The sequence below is a fragment of the Lepisma saccharinum genome, chromosome 21 (genome assembly GCF_977018435.1).
Source record: "Lepisma saccharinum chromosome 21, izLepSacc3.1, whole genome shotgun sequence".
Lineage (NCBI taxonomy): Eukaryota > Metazoa > Arthropoda > Insecta > Zygentoma > Lepismatidae > Lepisma > Lepisma saccharinum.
The window spans coordinates 33,803,518-33,816,660 of record NC_139249.1 but is presented as its reverse complement, the minus strand read 5'-3'; the positions used below and the strand labels follow the sequence as shown (position 1 = coordinate 33,816,660).

Here is a 13,143-nt window from a genome sequence, read left to right as displayed (position 1 = left end):
TTCATTTTTATAGCCCCTCAAACTTCATTCCCAGAGCTTCCAAGTGTGAGCTGCACTGTCTTGGAAAAATAATTCTATCTCCCTTATAAATTATTCAATCTCTTTGAAACTTCACAACAATGTTAACCAAACACTAAGGATTCCAGAAAAAAATATGTCAACATATCACATTTATATTTTAGTACACTAATAAATTAATAAAATATTATTAACTAATATTTTTGGACCCAAAACAAGGTTTACTAAAATTTGAATTATCGTTAAAAGTAGGGTGACAAAACATCCTCTTTTATCAGGACATGTCCTCCATTTTTGGAAAGAGAATAGCATTGATCATAGCAAATGTGCTGCATACAGAATGCTTCACTTAGGGCATGTTAAGTATAGAGCAATGTGCATCTACCATCTGGGAGCTCAACACGATCACTTTCCTGACAGTCATTAGTAGAGGACGTATTTAAGGCACTAAAAACCTCTCAAATAAGCACTAAAATGATGAAAATAGGCACTAAAAAAGGCAACCTAAAATTTAAAAAAAAAAAACATTAAAATATTTAAATTTTCTTCTTACAATGCACAGTTATACTGTATTAGCACTTCAGTTTATGCATAAAAGTGCACTAACGATTAACATACTATAGTACTCTTTTGATTGAAATTCACATTTGTGGGGAATCTTCAGTTAAAGTAATTCTTACAAAAAGAGCTTGTGCTAACGATTGTGCAAATTTGAACAAATGATGAAAAAACAATTTGCACCATTGTAACAAAAAAATACTTAAAAATTTGCACCATTGTAACAAAAAAAAATATTTAAAACAATGTTCCAATTCAGACCATCAAATCTGGCGAATTCCAGATTTAAGTCAGTACAACATCAACAAAGCCTTACATCTTTCAATATAGGGAAAACCAAAGGGACTTAAAAAAAACCGAAGTATGCAAAAATTGCAGAATATCAATTTTTTGTCACGATTAAGCAAGAAAGGCACTAACCATCAAAATAGGAATTTATAGGCACTATAAAAATGTTTTTTTTGAAAATACAAACTCCATGAAATGAAATTTAAACAGGAAAGCAACCCAGCCTAAACTAACGTAGCATCACTAATGAAGTCACACCAGTCAGTCTGACACGTCAGCCAATTGAATTGCTTAAAACTGGTGTGGCAGCAATCACTACCATTACTAGAAAGGAAAAAGACACATAGGCAAATTTCCAAACCCCAGTCATTAGTATTAAGCACTGAGAATGCTGGAACGCATGTAGTCTGTGCACATCCTTTTCGGTTGATTGATTTGGTTATTTTACTTTTTGCTTTTCTGCCACTTTTGGCTAATCACGATGATGGGTATGAACAATGATATGATTATTTTGATGACGGACACTCACATCCCATGCCTGGGTTGGGATTCGAAACAGAGGACTCTGGCGTTGTGGCACGGTTTGCTAACCTCTCCATCACGGAGGTCGGCCAGTTCCTTTTCAAGGTATACATACACGATACAGAAATGCATAGTGATTGATTATTAAGTAATATTTACTTTCATGAAATAATGAAACGAAAGTGTAAACTCAATGATCTTGCAAGAAAATATCCAGCTTTAAAGGATGGAAGAAACTAATATGGGGTCAAGTATAAGGTGGCTGCCACTTTCCCCTGCTGTTGAAAGAGTGCTAGAAATGTTTGTGGCATTAAAATCATATTTCTCTACTCAATCTAAACTACCTAAAATTTTAATTTGGCTTCTCAAAATTAGTTAAACTAATCTTACTTGTTACATTTGCATTCACTTGTGGGGATACTTCAGTCCAATATCCAAGAATTAGAAAAGGAGTAAAATTCTGTGCTTCAAATTATAGATTTTCTTTGTCATTTGTTAAATAACAGATTAGGAGATGCCTTTCTTTGCTTAAAGGTAAGAAGAAGTTATTGAAAGAATTCTTCTGAATAGTAACTGTGATCAAAATGTTGGTAAGATTTTGGTATATTGATTAAATTATGAGTAATGGCAAATGTATAGCCAGTTTTTGCGATGTCCTCTCCTTTATGACTATGTCCTCCTTTTTCGCCATGCTCTGACCTCTTTTAAATATATGTGTCTGGTCACCCTAATTGAAAGGGAAAGGTGCAACGCCAACACAAGTATTTTTCAAATGAACTTAGATATATGATCTAACTAACATACACAGAAATAAAATTGATGGCTTTTTGATTCCTTCTGAAAATATGACAACTTATTTCTGAGGTTTAAAAAATACATTTTACATTTTTAAAACTTAACTCAAATTTAAGAATCTAGCATCAAATTCTTAGAGCATAAAATTTTAAATAATGTTTTCATGTGTGTCCGGAAGGCGGGGCAAGGGGGGGCCATGTTCCCTTCCCTGGAAAATGAATGTCACTCTAAAAGTATATATTTCACATGCATAATTTTATTGGTCACATTTGTTTGTGTTTATTATGAAAAGGATATTGCAGGAACACGATAACTTCATATCAACGGAGTGTTTCTTTAAGGGGGGGGGACACTATTATGGGAGCAATATGCCTTGTTTAACCCCCCCCCCCCCCGGGAAACAAAAAAAGGTGGTAGATCAACCCAAGGCTGAACCTTACTCTTTAGTAAATAAGAAGACTTTTCAATTCAATTCAATTAAAAAAAAATCTTAATGATTATTTGATTGAAAGCATACCCTTACAATTATGTATATTAGTATGTGTGTGAGTGCTAGTTTAGGAGTGGTATGTCCAGGCCTTTGGCAGACAGTACCCCTCGAGAATTTAGTCGATTTTTTTAAATATACATTTAGACTTGGATGTAATATAAAAATCTATTTCAAAGTGCAGAAATCACAAATAATGGAGATATTTGATCCCAAAGTTTGGGCTGAGTAAGTTAAAAGAAAACCTACCTCATGGTACTTTCACTGTATAGGACCAGAATTTCATCTGCAAGTGTCTTCAATTTAGGAAAAAATTGTATTGAGAAAGGCCACAAAATGAAAAAAAAAATTTTGAAATGTGCTCAAAACATATTGACTATCTGAAACAATTTGGTTTATAACTTATAACTGACATTGTATATAAGGGGGCCATCACAATGTTGTTAATCAGTCCCCTCTCTCCTTATACGTATATGTGTTTCTGTAGGTGAGCCAGTTCTTCACAGTCAACTATCAACTAAAATGGATTAAAAATCGGTGTCACTGAAGAAATGATATTAACACATTAAAATATACTGCAATGTAACCAAATATATGACTACAAACACAAGACAATTAAAAGCATCACATGAGCCTCCTTACACATTACTCCTATTATCCCATCTGAGCATACAGCAACAAACAATATTCATCCAATAATATTCATAAACTGTCACGAGATAGATTTTTGTAATATTTGTATGCAAAGAAATGAATGTGGATGGAAAAGGGAACTATTGTTGGATTAAAAATCATGGATATAGAGTTTGGACTTAAATTAAAAATTAATTAGTAGACCTAGGTACATAAAAATGATTTACATCAAAATTTGGCTTTTTCAATTCTGTGGTAATCTATGTCAACCACTTTTTTTTTCCAGTATGCCTTATATTTTTTTTTGCTGTGAGAATGAAAAAAGTGCAATTTTTTAGTTTTGCAAATTATAAATCCTATAAATAAAAAACAGTTGGTCCGATCGTGTTGAAAGTTTAATATGGTCCAGGTAGAAAGGTTTTTAAGCACAATTCTTAATTTTCAGATTGTAGAAATTGGTAAGAAAAAGTTAGTTTGCAAAACTAAAATAAGGCACTTAATTCCTCACCCTGATAAAAAACAGAAGGCATATTGGAAAAAAATAGGTTAACATGGATTAACGCAGAATTGTATAAGCTAAATTTTGATGTAATTCGTATTTATGTAGGTCTACTGGTTAATTTTTTAATTAGAGTCAAAAATCGAGTATCCATGACTTTTAATCCGACAGTAAGTATTGTTGGCATCAGTCAACAGAGAGCAAATCCAATATATATATAGCCCCAATCCCACCACTCACTGACATAAATGTTCTCCATGAAGGAAGCCCCGGAGGCGAAAAATGCCCGATTACGACCCCCCATGAAATCGTCCCAAAAGTCCGAGAAAATTCAAAAATCGCTCAATCGGCCCTTCCTTAAGGGTGAAAATGCCCTTTTTTCACGTCCTTAGCAACCGTTGCCACGGGCATTTCTTTTGCACACATTGTTTCCTTCAATTCTTAATTGTCTAGCTACATTATATTTCTCACAGATCTACAACACACAGATGAATCAACTCCTGGCTTTGAAAAGATGGCTCAAACAAGGGTGACATCTACATAATAAAGAGTTTCAGCCCATATACAATTACGTATATATATTGGTAAACTCAATGCGAAATTATTATCTACATCGTGCTTGTTTTAACTAAATGTTTATGGTGTATAATGACATGCAATTCCTTAGAGCTTGCCGTGCCTGTTGTTGTCCATGGAAACGGACGTTGCTAGGGAACTTAAAGAAAGTTTATTTTCACCCCGAAAACTACTGCAAGGGAATTATGCTAGACTCTTCGAATTTCAAAATACGAGCATCAGCATTTATTACAGAGGCAAGGTAGGAATTTGAGGGGAATGACAGAAAACAGTTATTATCCAATTACGTTAAAAAATGTGAAAATAACAAAATACGTAAATATTGCATTTTCAATTTAGTCGCTTTTCAATTCGTTTATGCAAAACATCCAACTACTTATCTTGAAACGGTTATTACTTACTCAGATTATTATTATTAAGAAAATAGACAATAATAGTATGAATATTTGTAATTTATTAGAGCCCATACACACATAAAGTTACTTTCTAAACTTTTCAAACTTGTACACATGTTCCCCATCATCCAATACAACATGCAGACATTTTTAAAGTCATTAAGATCATTGAGGAACCCCATCTATAACGTGATTGCATTCACAACGTGGCCGAAGGTCAAGCCTGCGAGCGTACAAGACGTGGCCAAAGGCCACGTCGAAAGTACGCGAGTCTACAACATATAATACAAAGTACATTCCTCATTAATTTCATTCCAGGTATTAAAAAAAAATGTGCCTCTTTCCTAATAAATGTGAAAAATACAATATACGAATACTGGTATAATAAAATAATCATTAAGAATAAAACATTCATGCAGTATCTTTTGGGTATATGTGTGGGGGGGGGTAAACAAGGCATATTCCCCCCATAATAATGTTGCCCCTTAAAGAAACACTCCATTGATATGAAGTTATAGTCTTCCTCGAATATACTTTTAACAATAAACGAACAACAACTGTGACTGTAATAAAATTGTGTGTGAAATTATACTTTTAGGGTGAAATTAATTTTGCAGGGAAGGGGGACATGGCCTCCCTTGTCCTGCCTTCCGCACATACATGAAAACATTGTTTAAAGTTTTATGCTCTAAAAATTTGCTTCAATGATATTTTGAAGCTACATTCTTAAATTTTGAGTTAATTTGAAAAATGAAAAATCCGGTAGCCATTTCTTTAAAATTTCAGAAGGAATGAAAAAGCCATCAATTTTATTTCTGGGTAGGTTAGATCATATATCAAAGTTTATTTGAAAAATACTTGTGTTAGCGTTGCACCTTTCCCTTTCAATGATAATTCAAATTTTAGAAAACCATGTTTTTGGTCCAAGAAAATCAGTTAATAATATTCTATTAATTTATTAGTGTACTAAAATATAAATGTGATATGTTGACATATTTTTTTCTGGAATCCTTATTGTTTGGTTAACGTTTCAAAAAGATTGCATAATTTATAAGGGAGATAGAATTATTTTTCCAAGACAGTGCAGCTCACATTTGGAAGCTCTGAGAATGGAGGAATGGAAGAATCACTCAAAGTTTGAGGGGCTATAAAAATGAAACCAGTCAAGTTAGAGACAAAAAAAATATATGGTTTATCACCAGGTGACTAGATCATAGTTATCAAGCAAGGAATGAAAAATGAAGAGAAGTCATACAAACAAAATGAAGCTTAGATGCCAATTGGGTAGTGTGGGAACCATTCAGCATGGCATGCCTCAATGAATAGTTCAGCATAACACACAGATCCAGTGTGAAAAATAGCCACCAGAAAAGGGTGTAAGGAAAACACTCTTTTTATTATGCCCATTTTTTAACATGTGTGTGTTCTTGTGTGATTGAGTGAACGTCAAACACATTTAACATAAAACAAAAATTAACATGGACCCCTCCAACCACCTCTCTTTTTCCTTCTCTTCCCCAGAGGAGATATCTGGGAGAGAGAAAAGAGTCACCCCCTCCCCTCTTATATCCCCAGCAAAAGAGAGAGAGGGAGAATGGAAAAGAGAGAAAGCTCTCACCCTCACACGCCCTCGCCTGAAAAAGGAAAGAAAGATCTACTCTCTCTCTCTCTCTCTCACACACACACATCTTGCCCTTTCTCGTTCATCTTCCCCGGTTAGCACAAAGAGAGAGAGTGAGAGTGAGAGAGAGAGGGGAGGGAGACAGGAATCAAAGAAAGCAAGCACCTCTTTTTCTCTTTTCTTCCTGGCCTTTCTTTCTTCATGTGGGGGCATGGGGGGTTGGTTCTCTTTCTCACTTTCCTTCCATTTGCCCCCCTCCCTGAAGGGGAATGGGAAATTCATGGGGAAATTCCGGAGAGGATATGATGCTGGCACTCATTGGAGTGCGGAAATATCTTTACCAGAAAATAGAAAGTACATTGAAAATTATTTTCATAAAAAATCACTATGGTTACAGTTAGTAAGAACTTTTTAAGTTTCTTATGTATTTTCAAAAGTTGTAAGGAGGAGGGGGCTAAGAAGCAGCATCATGAAGTTCTGGAAAAGTTTTGTGATGTGATTACTCAAAATCATATATAATAACACGTTAAGAAACCCCACAATCCAATGAATCTGCACAAAATAAAACCATAGTTTTTCAAACTTTCTATTGGGGGAGAGTGGGGGAATAAGAAACACATGGGGTAATATGAAACATGAAAAATTAACATAGCCAACAATTCTAGCATTGATAATTTTTTCTTGCATAGTTGGTAACCCAATGTACCCAAAAAAAAATCATGGGCTCAATTGTGCAATAAAACAAGCACACAAAAATTATAAAATAATTGACAATTTTTTCTTCACCTTATTACCCAGGTAATAAGAAACAAGCTGTGTATTTTAATGCATTCTATCTAATAAACTGGCTGGATAAGAAGATACACTCAACATATGTATCTTATTTACCCATAAAATTTTGGTGCATATTTTTTTATATATATCTTTTACTACAAAGGAATGAAAATGACAGAAAATAAATGTAATGGCAAAAGTTTTGATACGAGGGTCACTATTTATATTTTGAGCCTAACAATGAAAAAACAGGAATTTGGCATTGAAAACTGCTTTATTGTTTTTCGAAGTATTCTCCTTTATGGTCAATACACTTTTGCATTTGTTCGAACCATTTTTCAAAGCAGTTCTTCCAATCTTCTTGAGACACCTCCATAATATGGTTTTTGAACGCATCAACGGCATCTTCCGCCGACGAAAATCGTTGTCCACGCAATTTATTCTTGACATTCGGGAACAAGAAGAAGTCATTGGGTGCCAAATCAGGACTGTACGGTGGATGACCCATCAAATCGATTTTTTTGACTGTTCATAAAGTCGGTTGTTAGACGAGATGTGCGACAGCTGACATTGTCTTGATGTAGAATGATCCGACGGCGTTTGTTTGTTTTCCGTATTTGACCGAAGACCTCTGGCAAACAAATTGTAGTGTACCATTCAGAGTTTACCGTTCTACATTCCTCTAAAGGCACAGTTGCCACATGACCAGTTTTCCAGAAAAAAACAGGCGACCATTTGTTTCGATGTGCTTCGAGCGCCAACAACTTTTGTTGGATTGGGTTCATCTTGAAACACCCATACAGTCGACTGCTGTTTACGTTCCGGCTCATATGCATATATCCATGATTCGTCACCTGTTACAATCTTATATATGTCTTTTGAAGCACCACGATTGTATTTATTGAGCATTTGTTTGCACCAATTGATGCGAGCGTCTTTTTGAGTTTGTCAAATTGTGTGGGATCCAACGAGAACATACCTTTCTCACAGCTAAATGATCATGTAATATTTTATATATGCTGGAGGAACTAATGCCTATGGTTGCCTCAATCTCACAGTATGTCACATGACGATCTTGCAGTATTAGGTTTTGCGCAGCATCAATGTTTTCTTGAACAACAACTGATTTTGGACGACCTTCGCGAATCTCGTCGGTGAGCGAATGGCGGCCACGATTAAATTCGTTATACCAGCGTTTCACAGTGGCAAATGATGAGGCTTCATCGCCAAATGTGGAAGTAAGTTGATCGATGCACTCTTGTCTTGATAATCCATGTCGAAAATCGTAAAAAATCATCGCACGAAAATGTTCACTAGTTAATTCCATTTTATTGTTGTCACGCAATCTCCAAGGCTACATAAACAACACAAACCAAGCTACTGACAAAACATTTGAAGTAGGTTATGGTTAATAATGCCAGACAATTCCGTGCAAACGTCAAATCGCACCTAACTTCAATCAGTGTTGCCAAGGCTCAAAATATAAATAGTGACCCTCGTACAGCTCTATATTTTCACAGCAAAAAAAATTAAAACCTTCAAATGTTTATTTCTAATAGGTTTTTATGGTAAATTAACAAAGTAAATCATATTTGTCACTTTATAATGTCCTTTTTCTTCTCTGCATATAGCATTTTGATTCTAACTAGGTCTGAACGGCTTAAAGTAAATGGTCCGTCTCCGTTTCAAGATATAGGGCCACACAAGACAAAGCCTTTATGTACACTTTCTTTTTCGTCATATCCGATGTCAAGACAAGATATAGTTAATGAATTACACAGACCAGCTCGTCTTAACTACAAACGACTGAGTGTGGTAACGAAAGGTGTAAATAATTTGTTTCAGGCTGATCTGATTGAGATGCCCCCCCCCCCCCAAAGGGGGACTTTAAAAAATTTGGATAAGAAGGCCAATTAAAAGTATCCAAATATTATGCAGCTGTCTTCTTGAACTTTAGTAACTCGTCCTACATACCAGCTGATGCCATAGTAAATGGCATAGTATCGTTCTGGCATAATAGTATCTGTTTCACTATCTTCTTGATCTTCATGAGATGACTTCTGCTTGCCATGATCAGAAATCAAAGTGTTATTGATTATTGCCCAAAGCAAGGGATAATAGACATCATGTATCTTATTAGCCCAATTGCTTTTCATATTTGGGGTAATAAGATACATGACAAAAATCACACTCTATTTTTGTGACAGAAAATTAACAAAATAGTACCAGAAAGTCCTATCTTATGTCCACAGAATCACCTAGAAAATATCATGAATGTATAATCTGTATTTACTATAAAAAATAATATTAGTGTGAAAATGCTACTTTCCGATGGAAAAGTTTCACACAAGCATAAACAAATGATGGAATAATCTTTAAAAAAAAGCACAATTTTCTTGATTTTTTTTAGTGATAGACAATTAATGAGGCTAGCTTGTGATTTTTTTCAAATTTTTACTTTCACAAATAATGAAAATAAAAAATAAGTTTCTTATTCCCCCACTCTCCCTTATAAAGAATAGTTGCTTTAAAATGACCAATACCCAACTAAGTATTTTAGACCTGATAATGTGCTTCAAAATATCACCCCTCCCCTCTTGTGTACCAACCTTCCACAAATAACCACTGACTGCTGATTCTTGGGAGTCTTTCTTTATATTCTTGTTATAACATGTTGCTTTTCTGCCACTTTCAGCTGATTACGATAACAAGGGTGAGTGATGATTAAATTGAAGGGACACTAACAAGTACGTTCCTGTGAAGGTTGTCACTTAATGCTAGGAACTTCTGAGAGATTGAAAATCACACACTTACAGTGTTTAGCCATAGATACTGTCACATTATTTTTCGTTAGTTGTTTTTTGGTCAATTAACAATGCTGTGAAGGTTGTTTGGGATGTATTTTGGTAATTATGCAAGTGTCTCATGATTATATCATGCAGTAAGTAAAATAATTTGTGTGTGCATGTGTATCTAAGGTCAAAGTTTTTTAAGTCACGAATATCCTCAGTTCAATGATAATATCACTTTATTTATTATAAAAGTAGGTCCAAATTCTGATCGTGTACAGTGCAGCCGCACTACTTCTCGGCCCCGATTCACAGCACAGAACAGTTACTTTGACAAAAATCCTGTTTCCCTGTTGGCCACTGCGGGAAGGGGAAGGATTGACAGCGGGTGACTACCATAAAGGCAGACCCGTGCCGGATACTAGGGTGGCAGGACTGTAATTATGATAACATCATGATACCTATATAAAAATATACTGTATACATGTCAATATTAACATACTGAACTGGTTTTCTAATTATGTAATGCTTACTTTGTGCTTCTACAGTACATACTTGCAAGAGTAGGCAGGTAAGTTTTGGTGCATTAGCATTGTAATTATGCTCCTATATGCTGGCAGTGTTACTACTTATATGATCTGTGTTGGTTAGGATTGTTACATTTGACTGCCTTACTATTTGAATTTTCCTTCACACTTGATTCCACAATCATTTCCAGTACATTTGCATTCCTTTTCTTCTAGCACAACTTGTGAAAATCAATACATAATTACATCTGTGACCTACCGGCATTGGAAGTTTCCAGTAACAATCTAGTAATTGCAGGATTTTTTTTTCAGTGAATCTGTTGGATCAAATAACAGGTCAAGCCTACACACAAGATGTGTATATATGGGAAAGAAAATAATCTGGAGACCCTATATTAAATTGAGATTCGTTGCATTGTGACATGAATGTGATACATTTTGCAGACCTATGAATGTTTCTTGAGCTGTTACTTCTTGTAATTTGATACCATGAGGATTTACCTCATGAGATGTTTTGAAAAGTAATTGTATATCATCCTTGTCAAAATACAATTCTTCAAGGGTTAGGTTACTAGTTACTACTGAGAACACAACAGATTCTGCAAAGCTGCATGTTAAAGTTGATGGTATGATTTTACAATATCGGACCCTTCTCCAATTTCGTCCATATTTTGCATACTCAATGATTTTGGGCTCCTAATCACAAATGTGCAATTAATATTTGGCGGTCACGTTTAGAATTTCGAAGAAATGGGGGTTCGTGATCGCAACCGACAATGCACGTATAGAATCATGGAAACCATGTTTGTTGCGAATCACTTCACGCAAGAATAGCGGAAGTTACTAATCTGTGTGGTGTTAGGAAGAACTTTGAGGGTAGGAAATAAAGTTTATTTCTTTCTTAAGTTTTACTTGGGTACATATTAATAATACAGGCCATTTGTTCATATTTCGCATATTCAATATTTTAGGACACTTGATCATGATTTTGTAGTTATAATTTGTCGCTCAAGTGCTACGAAACTGATTTTTTAGGGTGCCCCACACACCATTCATGCATAGCCACAAACACTATTCTCGCATAGCCCCACAAACCATTCATGGTAAGGTTAGGTTAGGTTTGGCAAACATAGTTACCATTTGGGGTACTACTTTACTATACCGGAGACACATATCAATGATTTATTTCACAATTTTTTACATTGATAACGTACTATTCTGCGTTGTAGAACATTTCTTTAGGTGAAATAATGGATTTCTAACGAAAATAATGTCTATTTCTTACATACGATAGCCCCACGAACCATCACGGGGACGAGGTATGCCTACTAGGTTAGGTTAGGTTCCATTAGCACTCCTTTCGTTCAATTTAGCATATACGGACAACATCGGAATTACAAATTCCACAACCCATCCTCGACACATCATGTTGTAGCAGCAGCAATAGCGCGTATTGTGCTCTCGTGCAGAAAGCAAATGGCGGCAGCAGCAATAGCGCGTCGGAAATAGATTTTCGTAGAAAACCATATTCATTCGCATTAAAATGGATCAAAACTATATTCCAGAACATCAACAACGCTACAGAAAATAATTTGCGTAAGTACTTTCTCCTGTAAATTTGAAGAAATCCGTCTCCGGTATAGTAAAGTGTTACCCAATTTGGGGTCGTCATTCCGTTCTTTAAGCATTGGAACATTTTTTTACGGTGCCGCACACACCATTCATGCATAGCCCCAAACATCATTCACGCATAGCCCCAAACATCATTCACGCATAGCCCCCAAACCATTCACGGTAAGGTTAGGTTCGGTTAGGCAAACATAGTTACAATTTGGGGTCGTAATTTCGTTCTTTCAGTATTGGAAACATGTAAATAATGAGCAATCGTGCATTGTCCGTTGCGATCACGAACCCCCCTTTCTTTGCAAATCAACAAGTGAGCGCCAAATTTTAAGTTCAGATTCGTGATTAGGAGCCGTAAATTAGCGAGTATGCGAAATATCAACGAAATTGGAGAAGGGTCCGGTATTGTAAAATCGCTACCACTTGCTAAACAGGGTGGTTCTGGTTTTGGCTGTATAACACGATTACATGTTTGTCACAGACTGTGATTGCTTATATTTAAATAAAACAAATGTGCACAAACTCCTGAATTCTAAATTAAGCCATATTTTAACACAAATTAACGCACCACCCCCTTACATTTTAGATTCAATCACATCGATCACTGCTTGCGATGGAAAATTAGGAAGGAAATAACTTAGACAAGAATATTCAAGCACAAAGTTTTTTGCAATTAGATCATGCAACTTATACCATATCTTAGTTGTGCGTCTAACACGCTGTTCTTCTCGACAACAAACAAAAAACTGAAGATGAAAATTGTCAGACAAAACTTGGAAGTTCTGAGATAAGTTTGTGCTTTTATTTTCAATGAGCGTCGAATTACAGTACATGAACATTCACCTCTTGAATTACATACAAAATTACAGAACTCAAAGAAACACGTACCTGCATGCCAACTCTTCTACCATACTCCACGCATTCTCCAAAATATGAGACTAAACACACTCTTTAGACATCATAGTATGTAACATACACAAAACTACCACCATGTTTTACATCGACCATGAGAACAGTTCCGTTCCCAAGATCCCAATC

The 13,143-nt window shown here is 35.4% G+C and overlaps 1 protein-coding gene across 2 annotated transcripts in view; it reads right to left on the bottom strand.

Annotated features, from left to right (window-relative positions):
- The window catches only part of LOC146004289 (transcription factor CP2-like protein 1), a 226,762-nt gene extending 213,630 nt beyond the window's left edge, over positions 1-13,132 (bottom strand). For both annotated transcript variants that reach the window (XM_083143005.1, XM_083143006.1), the window contains exon 1: positions 12,994-13,132. The gene's annotated coding sequence lies outside the window, so the exon portion shown is untranslated. The remainder of the gene's footprint in view (positions 1-12,993) is intronic.
- Between the last annotated feature and the right edge of the window lie 11 nt (positions 13,133-13,143).